General features: G+C 48.5%; 7 pseudogenes; all 7 read left to right on the forward strand.

Moving 5' to 3' along the window:
• The first annotated feature begins 989 nt into the window (after positions 1–989).
• On the forward strand, positions 990–1108 carry LOC149247133 (5S ribosomal RNA; annotated as a pseudogene).
• Positions 1109–1909: 801 nt separating this feature from the next.
• LOC149247134 (5S ribosomal RNA) lies at positions 1910–2028 on the forward strand (annotated as a pseudogene).
• Positions 2029–3624: 1596 nt separating this feature from the next.
• LOC149247135 (5S ribosomal RNA) lies at positions 3625–3743 on the forward strand (annotated as a pseudogene).
• Positions 3744–4453: 710 nt separating this feature from the next.
• LOC149247136 (5S ribosomal RNA) lies at positions 4454–4572 on the forward strand (annotated as a pseudogene).
• A 712-nt stretch (positions 4573–5284) lies between these two features.
• Positions 5285–5403, forward strand: LOC149247137 (5S ribosomal RNA; annotated as a pseudogene).
• A 6452-nt stretch (positions 5404–11855) lies between these two features.
• Positions 11856–11973, forward strand: LOC149247138 (5S ribosomal RNA; annotated as a pseudogene).
• Positions 11974–12683: 710 nt separating this feature from the next.
• Positions 12684–12802, forward strand: LOC149247139 (5S ribosomal RNA; annotated as a pseudogene).
• Positions 12803–13674: the final 872 nt, after the last annotated feature.

Here is a 13674-nt window from a genome sequence, read left to right on the forward strand (position 1 = left end):
GACCGTTTGAATCATTGTAGCAAATATGGCACGAGGAGAGTAGGCGAGAGGTTTAAATCATGCACACTTTTGTAGGAGTTCGAGTTTTGGAAGAACCATGGATCGTTCATGGAAAGGCCGCGCGAGCTCCACGCAGCGTCGTCGGTGGTCGCGGAACTTACGTCTCTTTCTTCTCTCTCTCTCTTCCCCCCTGGTTAGCTGGCTCCCGGTGGGGCAGGAGGCGCCGCCAAAGTCAGGGAAGAGGGCGAGCTATTGCATCGCGCCGCTTCGGAATGAGGGCCATGGATGGGGCCCGTGGCTCGGCGGTCTCCCTTCAAGAGGGGGAGGGGGAAAGATCTTTGTGGGTGCAATCATACTAGCGTTAATGCACCGGATCCCATTATAACTCCGCAGTTAAGCGCGCTTAGTACTAGGATGGGTGACCTCTCGGGAAGTCCTATTGTTGCACCCTGCCCCCCTTTTGTGCGGCTCGGCAGAGCCAGTGGAAGTGATCCTTGTGGGTGCGATCGCGACAACGTTAATGTGGAATTCCGTGGAGCGGCATGCTTGGTGGAAAATTAGATTATGTTGTGCGTTTATCCCATTTTTGTGGTGTGGGGCTACTTATATATTGACTTATAATGGAACCCCGCAGATGAAGAGATCGCTCGAGCATTAAGGGGGATGGGGGAGCCTAACGTAGGGAAACAATGATGCGCTTAAGGCTGCTCCAGGGGAAATTTGAGAGTGTGGCTCTGATTTATCATTCTAGTCAGGAGTTGCGAGCGGGCTTACAACACAACGAAGGCGACGCATTGTGGCAGTGGGTGATGAATCTAGGACCGTTCGCATCGCTATAACAAATATGACACAAGGAGAGTAGGAAAGAGGTTTAAATCATTGGGGAAGAGGGCAAGCTCCTAGACTGCGCCACTTCGGATCGAGGGCCATGGATGGGCCCCGGGGTTCGGCGACCTCCCTTGAAGAGGGGGAGGGGGCGAGATCTTTATGGGTGCAATCATACCAACATTAATGTAGCGAATCCCATCAGAACTCCTCAGTTAAGCGCACCTGGGCTAGAGTAGTACTCCGATGGGTGACCTCTCGAGAAGTCCTAGTGTTGCACCCTCCCCCCTTTTTGTGCGGCTAGGCAGAGCCAGTGGAAGTGATCCTCGCGGGTGCAATTGCGACGACATTAATGTGCAACTTCGCAGATAGGCGCACCTAGTGGCAAATTGGATTATGTTGTGCTTTTATCCCATTCTTGCGTCGTGGGGCTACTTTTATATTGATTTATAATGGAACCCTTCAAATGAAGAGATCGCTCAAGCATTAAGGGGGAAGGGGGAGCCTAACTGAGGGAAACTGCGATGCGCTTAAGGCTACTCTAGGGGAAATTCGAGAGCGTGGCTCTGATTTATCATCCTAGGCAAGAGTCGCGAGTGGGATTATAGTGCAACGAAAGCGAAGCATTGTGGCAGTAGGTGATGAATCTATGACCATTCGCATCGCTGTAGCAAATATGACACGAGGAGAGTAGGTGAGAGGTTTAAATCGTGCACACTTTTGTAGGAGTTTGAGTTTTGGAAGAACCGTGGATCGTTCACAAAAAGGTCGCGCGAGCTCCACATAGCGTCGTCAGTGGTCGCGGAACTTACTCCTTTTTCTTCTCTCTCTCTCTTCCCTCCCTGGTTCGCTGGCTCCACGTGGGGCGGGAGTTCGAGTTTTGGAAGAACCATGGATCCTTACATCTTTTTCTTCTCTCTCTCTCTTCCCACCATGGTTCGCTGGCTCCTTGCGGGGTGGGAGGCGCTGCCAAAGTCGGGGAAGAGGGCGAGCTCTTGCGCCGCGCCACTTCGAATTGAGGGCCACGGATGGGCCCGTGGCTCGACGGTCTCGCTTGAAGAGGGGGAGGGGGCTGGATCTTTGCAAGTGCGATCATACCAGTGTTAATGCACGGAATCCCATCAGAACTCTACAGTCAAGCACGCTTGGGCTAGAGTAGTACTGGGATGGGTGACGTCCCGGGAATTCCTAGTGTTTCACTCTCCCCTGTTTTTGTGCGGCTCGGTAAAGGCAGTGGACGTGATCCTCACGGGCGCGATCGCGCTAACATTAATGCCGAACTCCGCGTATAGGCACGCTTGGCGGCAAATTGGATTATGTTGCGCGTTTATCCCATTTTTGTGGCATGGGGCTACTTATATATTGATTTATAATGGAACCCTGCGGATGAAGAGATCTCTCGAGCATTAAGGGGGAAGGGGGAGCCTAACTGAGGGAAACGGTGACGCACTTAAGGCTGCTCCAGGGGAAATTCGAGAGCATGGCTATGATTTATCATCCTAGTCGGGAGTCGCGAGGGGGATTACAACGCAACGAAGGCGACGCATTGTGGCAGTGGGTGATGAATCTACGACTGTTCGCATCGTTGTAACAAATATGACACAAGGAGAGTAGGATAGAGGTTTAAATCGTGCACACTTTTGTAGGAGTTCGAGTTTTGGAAGAACCATGGATCATTCACGGAAACACCGCGCGAGCTCCACGCAGCATTGTTAGTGGTCACAGAACTTACGTCTTTTTCTTCTCCCTCTCTCTCTTCTCCCCCTGGTTTGCCGGCTCCCCGCGGGGCGGAAGGAGCCACCAAAGTCGGGGAAGAGGGTGAGCTCCTGCGCCGTGCCGCTTCGGATCGAGGGCCACAGGTGGGCCCCGTGGCACGGCGATCTCCCTTGTAGAGGGGGAGGGGGCGAAATCTTTGCGGGTGCGACCATACCACCATTAATTCACCGGATCCCATTATAATTTTGCAGTTACGCGCGCTTGGGCTAGAGTAGTACTGGGATGGGTGACCTCACATGAAGTCCTAGTGTTGCACCCTCCCCCCTTTTTGTGCGGCTCGGCGGAGCCAGTGGAAGTGATCCTTGCGGGCGCGATCGCGTCGACATTAATGTGGAACTCCACGGATAGGCGCACTTGGCGGCAAATTGGATTATGTTGCACATTTATTCCGCTTTGCGGCGTGGGGCTACTTATATATTGATTTATAATGGAACCCTGCGGATGAAGAGATCACTCAAGCATTAAGGGGGAAGGGGGAGCCTAATTGAGGTAAACAACGACGTGCTTAAGGCTACTCCAGGGGAAATTCGAGAGCGTGGCTCTAATTTATCATCCTAGTTGGGAGTAGTGTGCAGGATTACAGCGCAACGAAGGCGACGCATTATGGCAATGGGTGATGAATCTATGACCGTTCGCATCGTTGTAGCAAATATGACACGAGGAGAGTAGCCAAGAGGTTTAAATTGTGCACACTTTTGTAGGTATTCGAGTTTTGGAAGAACCGTGGATCGTTCACGGAAAGGCCGCATGAGCTCCATGTAGCGTCATCAGTGGTCGCGGAACTTATGCCTTTTTCTTCTCTCTCTCACTTCCCCCCCTGGTTCGCTGGCTCCCCGCGGGGCAGGAGGCGCCGCAAAGTTGGGGAAGAGGGTGAGCTCCTATGCCATGCCGCTTCGTATCGAGGGCCACGGATGGGCCGCATGGCTCAGTGGTCTCCCTTGAAGAGGGGGAGGGGGTGAGATCTTTGCGAGTGCGATCATACCAACATTAATGCACACGATCCCATGGGGGTGAGATCTTTGCGAGTGCGATCATACCAACATTAATGCACACGATCCCATCAGAACTACGCAGTTAAGTGTGCTTGGGCTAGAGTAGTACTGGGATGGGTGACCTCCCGGGAAGTCCTAGTGTTGCACCCTCCCCCCTTTTTGTGCGGCTCGGCGGAGCCAGTGGAAGTGATCCTCGTGGGCGCGATCGCGTCGACGTTAATGCGGAACTCCGTGGATAGGCGTGCTTGGCAGAAAATTGGACTATGTTGTGCATTTAACTCGTTTTTGCGGCATGGGGCTACTTATATATTGATTTATAATGGAACCCCATGGATGAAGAGATCGCTTGAGCATTAAGGGGGAGGGGGGGCCTAACCGAGGGAAACGGCGACACACTTAAGTCTGCTCCAGGGGAAATTTGAGGGTGTGGCTCTGATTTATCATCCTAATCGGGAGTCGCGAGTGGGGTTACAGCGCAACGAAGGTGACACATTGTGGTAGTGGGTGATGAATCTAGGACTGTTTGCATCGCTGTGGAAAATATGACACGAGGAGAGTAGGCGAGAGGTTTAAATCATGCACACTTTTGTAAGAGTTCGAGTTTTGGAAGAACCGTAGATCGTTCACGAAAAGGCAACGCGAGCTCCACGCAGTGTCGTCGGTGGTTGTGGAACTTACGCCTTTTTCTTCTCTCTCTCTCTTCCCCCCATAGTTCGTCGGCTCCCTGCGGGGTGGGAGGCGCCACCAAAGTCCGGGAAGAGGGTGAGCTCCTGCACCACGCCGCTTCGGATCGAGGGCCACGGATGGGCTCCGTGGCTTGGCGGTCTCCCTTGAAGAGGGGGAGGGGGAAAGATCTTTGCGGGTGCGATCATACCAGTGTTAATGCACCAGATCCCATCAGACCTCCGCAGTTAAGCGCGCTTGGGCTAGAGTAGTACTGGGATGGGTGACCACCTGGGAAGTCCTATTGTTGCACCCTCCCCCCTTTTTGTGCGGCTCGGCAGAGCCAGTGGAAGTGATCCACGCGAGCACTATCGCGCTGGAGTTAAAGCGGAACTCCGCGGATAGGCGCGCTTGGCGGAAAATTGGATTATGTTGCGAGTTTATCTTGTTTTTACAGCATGGGGCTACTTATACATTGATTTATAATGGAACCTTGCGAATGAATAGATCGCTCGAGCATTAAGGGGGAAGGGGGGGCCTAACCGAGGGAAACGAAGATGCGCTTAAGGCTGCTCCAGGGGAAATTCAAGAGCGTGGCTTCGATTTATCATCCTAGTCGGGGGTCACGAGCAGGATTACAACGCAACGATGGCAACGCATTATGGCAATGGGTGATGAATCTAGGACCGTTTGCATTGCTGTAACAAATATGACACAAGGAGAGTAGGCGAGAGGTTTAAATCATGGACACTTTTATAGGATTTCAAGTTTTGGAAGAACCGTGGATCGTTCACGGAAAGGCCGTGTGAGCTCCACGTAACGTCGTCGGTGGTCACGGAACTTATGCCTTTTTCTTCTCTCTCTCTCTTCCCCCTTCTGGTTTGTCAGCTCCCCGCGGGGCGGGAGGCGCTGCCAAATTTGGGGAAGAGGGCGAGCTCCTGTGTCACGCCGCTTCGGATCGAGGGCCACGCATGGGCCTTGTGGCTTGGCGGTCTCCCTTGAAGAGGGGGCGGGGGTGAGATCTTTGCGGGTGCGATCATACCAGCGTTAATGCACCGGATCCCATGAAAACTCCGCAGTTAAGTGTGCTTGGGATAGAGTAATACTGGGATGGGTGACCTGCCAGGAAGTATTAGTGTTGCACCCTCCCCACTTTTTGTGCGGCTCAACGGAGCTAGTGGAAGTGATCCTCGCGGGCGTGATCACGCCGACGTTAATGCGGAACTCTGCGGATAGGCGCGCTTGGTGGAAAATTTGATTATGTTGTGCGTTTATCTCGTTTTTACGGCGTGGCGCTGTTACACAGTAATTTGTTACTGACTTTGTATCCCCTGATCTCAAATAAAGTCAAGTCAGTCCCTTAGTGACATCTTCTCTGTGTCATATCTTGAAAAAAAAATGTGTTCACATCTTCCCAATCATTCAAAAAGATTAACAAATGATCTTTAATCTTTAAGGTTGACCCTTTTTACCCATGTTTCAAGATCATGACAAGTAAACCTCATTTTGCCTGCGACGATTTCCTATAATGAACTAGAACGTCGTGACGTTGTTGCAGGGGTACATTTGTTCTCTGTGATGGTCGGATTTTAGGGCTCATCGCAAGTCCTCAATATCCTTCTTGCGATGATAGCTTTGAATACACTATTGCCCCGCGACATCGTCTCTGAGTCCTAGTGTTTGACTTGCGACGATCTGGATATGGCGAATTAGTTCAAACATAATGCTTCTGGGTGGTTCTGGAACTGGTTGTTGGGTCAAGGAAGTTCGCTTTTCCTCCTCTGGGATGGTGGTTCTTCCTTTTGAGAAACCTCCCTTGGGGATAAGCTCCCTCTCCCTCATTTATGGAGGCTCCTCCTCTTATAAAATCATTTCCCATTGCTATGATCAACTAGTTTTTGGTATTGAGCAAATTAGCTAGTTTACAGTGTGACTTATTGATAGTCTAGCAATTGGTTGTGGATTGCCTTAGCCTTGTACTAGTACTTTTGAGTGAGAGAGATAGTTATCAGCCTCTTGGGAGACCCTTTTGGGAGTGAATGCTCGAAGAGACATACTGACTGGACCCTTCGAGGAAGCTTGCAACGTCAAGGCTTGGTTGTAAGCTTTGCTTTTGCTCATTTTAATACAATCAACGGTGATTTCCTATGTCATGTGTAAAAAATACTTGGTAGCTTATGGTTCCTTGACTCTGTAAGTGAATAGATCATTGTTGTGCTCTATTATGTGTTCTATTGTTCCCTTGTGTTGTTTCAGGTGAATCGCTTATCGAGGAAAAGGAAACGATAGCTGAAGCGGTACAACGAAAGCTCCATCAAACATCGGTTTGAGGTAGGCATTTTCAACAATGACTGTTTAAGGAAATTAGCTATTGTTTTGTCTTACTATGACTAGACCCACTCTAGGGCTAGAGGGGTTGCCTCTGTCCGCAGAGGGAACATTACCTACATCACAAGTTGGCGACTCCACTGGGGAGTCCTTTGTGTGTTGTCTCTTGTTTTGCTCTTGATTTGTTTTTGATTGAATTACATAGTGTCTCTTGGTTTTGGGGCTGAGCCATCAGTGTTTTGGGTTACTTGAGTCAATCTGGTAGTCCCTCTCACTGTCTAAGAGATAAGTCTGGTGTCCTTCAGGTTTTTTTTTTTTTTTTTAATCTTAATTGAGATCGTTGTTGTTTATAGCTTAATAGTTGCGATGAGTCGCGCCTGTCGTCTTTCATCAAGTTGTACGTCGCGGATATCCCTTCATACAACTGTGACAATTCCTGAAATCGGACCGTCGTCGAAGGCAGGTGTACACTTGCAACGACGTCGCTCAGTTGCTAGCTTTGTGATTGTGACGATTTGGCTTTCGTCTAAGGTTGCTAGTTCAACCCCTGCGAAGATTCCTGTAAGGTTGTTTTTCATAGCCTTACCTAATAGATTAGCCAGCATTGCTTGTTCCCTGTTGTCTCATCGAAAGGAATGGTGTTTTACTCATTGTAGTTGCATCCTAGGAATTGTTGAAATACATTCGGTAGGGCCTAAAACCGAAACTTAATCCAAGATTAACTCTTAAAATTTATTGAATGAACCTAAAAATGCATTGGAACCTAATGCACACTTATCTAGAGGTCTAGGCTAGAGATGTGCTCCGACGTCGTTAAACCTAGTTACTATTGTTTTCACTAAGGTTGGGTGATTCCTCCTTCTGTGATCCAATAGGTACTAGTATAGATTTGTGCTCCCCGTACTGTCAAGTATATATTGGGAGACCCCACGAGGTTATCATCCTATTATCCATAGGAAGCTGGGTCTGCCGCCTTACGAATCGTAACGCACCGAACACAGCATTCAGGAAGATTGACTGCCGTACGGAAATTCCTTGGTCATTTCTCTTTCATTTGATCACCAAGGTGTATATGTAGTTTTGTGGTTTGTCTAGTAAACCTCTTGTCTAGTAATCCAGAGCAGTCACTTTCATTCCTTTTTGACTCTTTAAAAGTAAAAGGATCATCTGAGCACTTGTCCTTTCAGGCTCATTAAAATTCGAAAGCGATAGAGTCACCTTTTCATCCTTTTCTCGACTCTTAAAATATGAAAAGACGTAGTTTTGTTTCAATGTCATAAAATTTACTGCCCATGAAATATCCCTAGTTACAGTTAGAGTTCCTTTCAAGGTCGATCCCAATGGCAACCTTTCCAGAGTCTACTAGTCAAGGTCTCCCCCCGGATGGGAGTCCTGGTCCTTTTCCTTCTTTTGGGAATGCTGGTGCTCCGTATATGGCAACATTGTCCTTGCCTAGATTAACCATCAGTTTTCCCATTTGGTTGTTTTCAACCTCGGTGGTCCCGAGCGTCATGACTCCTGTTCCGCCGTCTCCTTCATTTGAATCATGACACGATGATTCTAGGGTTGAGCCTTCACCTTCTTCCCCTGTTCCTCCACCCTCCTCTCCTACTTCGCCTGGTGAAAGTTCCAAATCCAGTAACCAGGAGGCTAAGAAGAAGAAGAGGAAGACAAAGAAGAAGAAGAAGAAGTTAGATAAGAGAGAGGCCACCTGTGCAACTATTGCTCCGAGTACATCTCAGGTCGGAAAACCTTCTGATCCTCCGCGGAAGGTTAAATTTCCTTGTAAATTGTGCAAGGGTGATCATATTCTCCGTGATTGTCCTGGTATTCCTAGGATATTAGAAGTATGATCTCATCATATGGCTCATCCCTCATCGCCCTTTGACGCTCATGTCGATGTTACACCCTCAACTGGTAGTGGTAAGAAGAAAGGGAAGATTACATTCCCCTGTAAGTTATGTGGAGGCGACCATCTCCTTCACCTTTGTTCGCTCATGGATAAAGCTTCCACCATTTTGGAAAGTCTTACAGCTCCTGCACCCCAACTTCGAGTTGGCTATCAAGGGCTTTCTTCCGACCCTCTCTCTGTTGACAAAGAGATTGACTTGGATTCATCTCTTGTCCGTCTTGCTCTTCCTGAGTCTGGCTATGTTATATCTGTTTCTGACCAACCATTGGTCGAAGAGAGTGTCGACTTGGTCTCAGTACTAGTTGTTCACTCTGTTCTAGCAGAGCATAATGATCATACTGCTCATGTTCTTCTCGTCTCGTCACATTCTTCCGAGTCAAAGAACGACCCTCCTATCCCGGCTGATCAAGAGAGTCCTTCTTCGATTCATGTAGAGCATGGAGGAAATCATATGATACCCCCACCAAGTAGTTTTGTCGTTTCCTTCGACTAGAGTCACTTGACTGCATTCCGCCTTCCATCTTATGTGCCTTTCCAGATTACAATACGCTGCTATAATAAGGCAGTACCTGGCACTCTCTTGGATGAAGGTGCGTCTATTAGCCTCATGCCTTCCACTACTTGGCTAGCTTTGGGCTCCCCACAGCTTGTGCCGGTCACTCATAATCTATTGGCTTTCGACGGAGGAACTAGTCAACCTTTAGGGATCCTTCTAAAGTTCCCGGTTACTTTGGGAGGCAAAACCGTCTGTATAGATGTGATGGTCGTCCAAGGTGTGTTGGATTTCAGTCTTCTCCTTGGCCGCGACTATATTTATGTCATGGGGGCTCTTATTTCTTCACTTTTCTGTGTGGTTTGTTTTCCACATGACGGAAGAATTGTGACTATAGATCAATTGTCGTTCTTTGGTCACCAGGTACCTCCTGTACAACCATCATCCCCTATCAGTTCTTGTTTTCCGCCAATACCTCCCTCGCCACAGGTCAATTATGTGGCTACCCATTCCGTCTCCACATCTATTGATGATCATGTAGATGGTCTCGTACATCATGTACTGGGGCATTGGAACCCAATCTGTCATTGGTACCCAACAACATGTATTCCTCCCAGAGCATGGTTCTTCCATCTAGTGAAGACCTCTTGGGAGTCATGTTCTCGTATGGCCCATAAATAATTTATGAGGAGAGTTCTTTTCTTGTGTCGACCTCGTTAAAAAATGAAACAAGGAGTCTTGAGGAAAGTTCTTGATCTTGTGTCAACCTCGTTAAAAAATGAAACAAGGGTTATGAGGATAGTTCTTTTACTGTGTCAACCTCATTAAAAAAATGAAACAACTCCCTTTTCCAAATCGAGTCTTTGATTAAGATCTCGTAAAATCTGAGTCGAGTCTTTCCAAGATCTCGAAAGTGAACCTTCATTCCATCCACCTCGTTGAATGCAATGAATCTTGGGGGGCATGTACCTCGATTTGCATCATTATGTTGGGGGCATGCAAACTTATAACAATCATAGTTTTTCGTTTAAAGCTTGTGTAAACATGAAACCGAATCCAACAGAGTTCTCCATGGTTCAAGCTTGTGTAAAAATGAACCCATACCCGATTTACATCTCGTGATTGCCATTTTTATCCGCTAAATTCTACTAGATGAGCCTTGGTTGTTTCATTCCATCGCCACCATCTCTTTGGCCGATCATATGCTTTCACTTGGTTATTTTTCCTTTCCTGAGGGACCATAATGATGAGTGGTTTTATTAGCCAGCCTCTTGACCATTACATGTTTTGAGTAGTTCCACCATTGTAGGAACCAGTTGCTACCCTTTATACCACTCGTTCCTCTAGGACGAGTCACCTTTAAGCTCTTTTCTGACTCGTCGTAGGGGTACATATGTTCTCTACGACGGTCGGATTTTAGGGCTCATCGCAAGTCCTCAATATCCTTCTTGCGATGATAGCTCTGAATACATTGTTGCCCTGCGACGTCATCTCTGAGTCCTAGTGTTTGACTCATGACGATCCAGATATGGCGAATTAGTTCAAACATAATGCTTCTAGGTGGTTCTAGAACTAGTTGTTGGGTTAAGGAAGTTCGTTTTTCCTCCTCTAGGATGGTGGTTTTTCCTTCTGAGAGACCTCCCTTGGGGATAAGCTCCCTCTCCCTCATTTATGGAGGCTCATCCTCTTATAAAAGCATTTCCCATTGCTATGATCAACTAGTTTTTGGTATTGAGCAAATTAGCTAGTTTTGGTGTGAGATTGATAGTTTGTAGTGTGAATTATTGATAGTCTAGCAATTGGTTGTGGATTGCCTTAGCCTTGTACTAGTGCTTTTGAGTGAGAGAGAGAGTTATCAACCTTTTGGGAGACCCTTTTGAGAGTGAATGCTCGAAGAGACATACTAACTGGACCCTTCGAGGAAGCTTGCGACGTCAAGGCTTGGTTGTAAGCTTTGCTTTTGATCAATTTAATATAATCAATGGTGATTTCCTATGTCATGTGTAAAAAATACTTGGTAGCTTATGGTTCCTTGAATCTGTAAGTGAATAGATCATTGTTGTGCTTTATTATGTGTTCTGTTGTTCTCTTGTGTTGTTTCAGGTGAATCACTCATCGAGGAAAAGGAAACGATAGCTGAAGCGGTACAACGAAAGCTCCATCGAACACTAGTTTGAGGTAGGCTCTTTCAACAATGACTATTTAAGGAAATTAGCTGTTGTTTTGTCTTGCTGTCACTAGACCCACTCTAGGGCTAGAGGGGTTGCCTCTGTCCACAGAGGGAACATTACCTACATCACAGGGGCTACTTATATATTGATTTATAATGGAACCCCGCGGACGAAGAGATCGCTCGAGCATTAAGGGGGAAGGGGGGGCCTAACTGAGGGAAATGGCGACACGCTTAAGGCTGCTCGAGGGGAAATTTGAGAGCGTGGCTCCGATTTATCATCCTAGTCGAGAGTCACGAACTAGATTACAATGCAACAAAGGTGATGCATTGTGGCAGTGGGTGATGAATCTAGGACCGTTCGCATCGTTGTAGCAAATATGACACAAGGAGAGTAGGCGAGAGGTTTAAATCGTGCACACTTTTGTAGGAGTTCGAGTTTTGGAAGAATTGTGGATTGTTCATGGAAAGGCCGTGCAAGTCCCACGCAACGTCATCAGTGGTCACGGAGCTTCACCTTTTTCTTCTTTCTCTCTCTTTCCCCCCTAGTTTGATGGCTCCCCGCGGGGCGGGAGGCGCCGCCAAGTCGGGGAAGAGGGCGAGCCCCTGTGCTGCACCGCTTCGGACTGAGGGACACGGATGGGCCCCATGGTTCAACGATCTCCCTTGAAGAGAGGGAGGGAGCGAGATCTTTGTGGGTGTGATCATACCAGTGTTAATGCAACGGATCCCATCAGAACCTCGTAGTTAAGCGTGCTTGGGCAGAGTAGTACTGGGATGGGTGACCTCCCGGGAAGTCCTAGTGTTGCATCCTCCCCCCTTTTTGTGTAGCTCGGCAGAGCCAGTGGAAATGATCCTCACGAGCATGATCACGCCAGCGCTAATGCGGAGCTCCGTGTATAGGCACGCTTGGTAGAAAATTGGATTATGTTGTGCGTTTATCTCGTTTTTGAGGCATGGGGCTACTTATATATTGATTTATAATGCAACCCTGCGAGTGAAGAGATCGCTCGAGCATTAAGGGGGAAAGGGGAGCCTAACTGAGGGAAACGAGGACGTGCTTAAGGCTGCTCCAGGAGAAATTCGAGAGTGTGGCTCTGATTTATCATCCTAGTCAGGAGTCGCGATCGGGATTACAACGCAACGAAGGCGACGCATTGTGGCAATGGGTGATGAATCTAGGACCGGTCGCATCGTTGTAGCAAATATGACACGAGAAGAGTAGGCGAGAGGTTTAAATCATGCACACTTGTAGGAGTTTGAGTTTTGGAAGAAACGTGGATCATTCATGGAAAGGCTGCGTGAGCTCCACGCAGCATCGTTGGTGGTCGTGGAACTTATGCCATTTTCTTCTCTCTCTCTCTATTGCCCCCCTGGTTTGCTGGCTCCCCGTGGGGCGGGAGGCACCGCCAAGTCGGGGAAGAGGGCGAACTCCTGCACTGCGCTGTTTCAGATCGAGGGCCACGGATGGGCCCCGTGGCTTTAGGCACTCCCTTGAAGAGGGGAAGGGGGCGAGATCATTGTGGTTGTGATCATACCAGCATTAATGCATTGGATCCCATCAAAACTCCGCAATTAAGCGCACTTAGGCTAGAGTAGTACTGGGATGGTTGACCTCTTGGGAAGTCCTAGTGTTGCACCCTCCCCCCTTTTTCTGCGGCTCAACGGAGTTAGTGGAAGAGATCCTCGTGGGCATGATTGCACGGACGTTAATGTGGAACTCTGCGGATACGTGCGCTTGGCAGAAAATTGGATTATGTTGCGCGTTTATCTAATTTTTGCGGTGTGGGGCTACTTATATATCGATTTATAATGGGATCCCGCGAGCGAAGAGATCGCTGGAGCATTAGGGGGGCAGGGGGAGCGTAGCCGAGGGAAACGGCGACTCGCTCTAAGACTGCTCCGAGGGAAATTCGAGAGCATGGCTCCGATTTATCATCCTAGTTGGGAGTCGCGAGTGGGATTATACGAAGGCAGCAAATTGTGGCAGTGGGCGATGAATCTAGGACCGTTCGCATCACTATAGCAAAAATGACACAACGAGAGTAGGCGAGAGGTTTAAATTGTGCACACTTTTGTAGGAGTTCAAGTTTTGGAAGAACCGGGGATCATTCACGGAAAGGTTGTGCGAGCTCCACGCAGCGTCATCGGTGGTCATGGAACTTACGCCTTTTTATTCTCTCTCTCTCTCTCTTCCCCCCTAGTTCACTGGCTCCCCGCGAGGCGGGAGGCACCACCAAAGTCGGGGAAGAGGGCGAGCTCCTACGTCACGCCGCTTTGGACCGAGGGTGTAGTGCCCATGAGCTGCAGAGCTGAACATACGAGGCCATATGCGAAATTGGTTAAGTGTGGAGGAGGAGCATAGGTTTATAGTGGTAGGCAGTCCCGGGTAGGGGTGCCAAACGAGTAAGCCGACATGTTAAAATTGCCAAATGGTGGGCTGAATGGAGGTCGGTTGGGCAAGCCGACGTGAGGCAACCATGGTGATGAAACGTATAAATAGGATGGTGTTGGA

This window comes from Pinus tabuliformis, chromosome 7 (assembly GCF_031772625.1).
Source record: "Pinus tabuliformis cultivar Carrire ecotype Pingquan chromosome 7, CPIR1, whole genome shotgun sequence".
NCBI lineage: Eukaryota > Viridiplantae > Streptophyta > Pinopsida > Pinales > Pinaceae > Pinus > Pinus tabuliformis.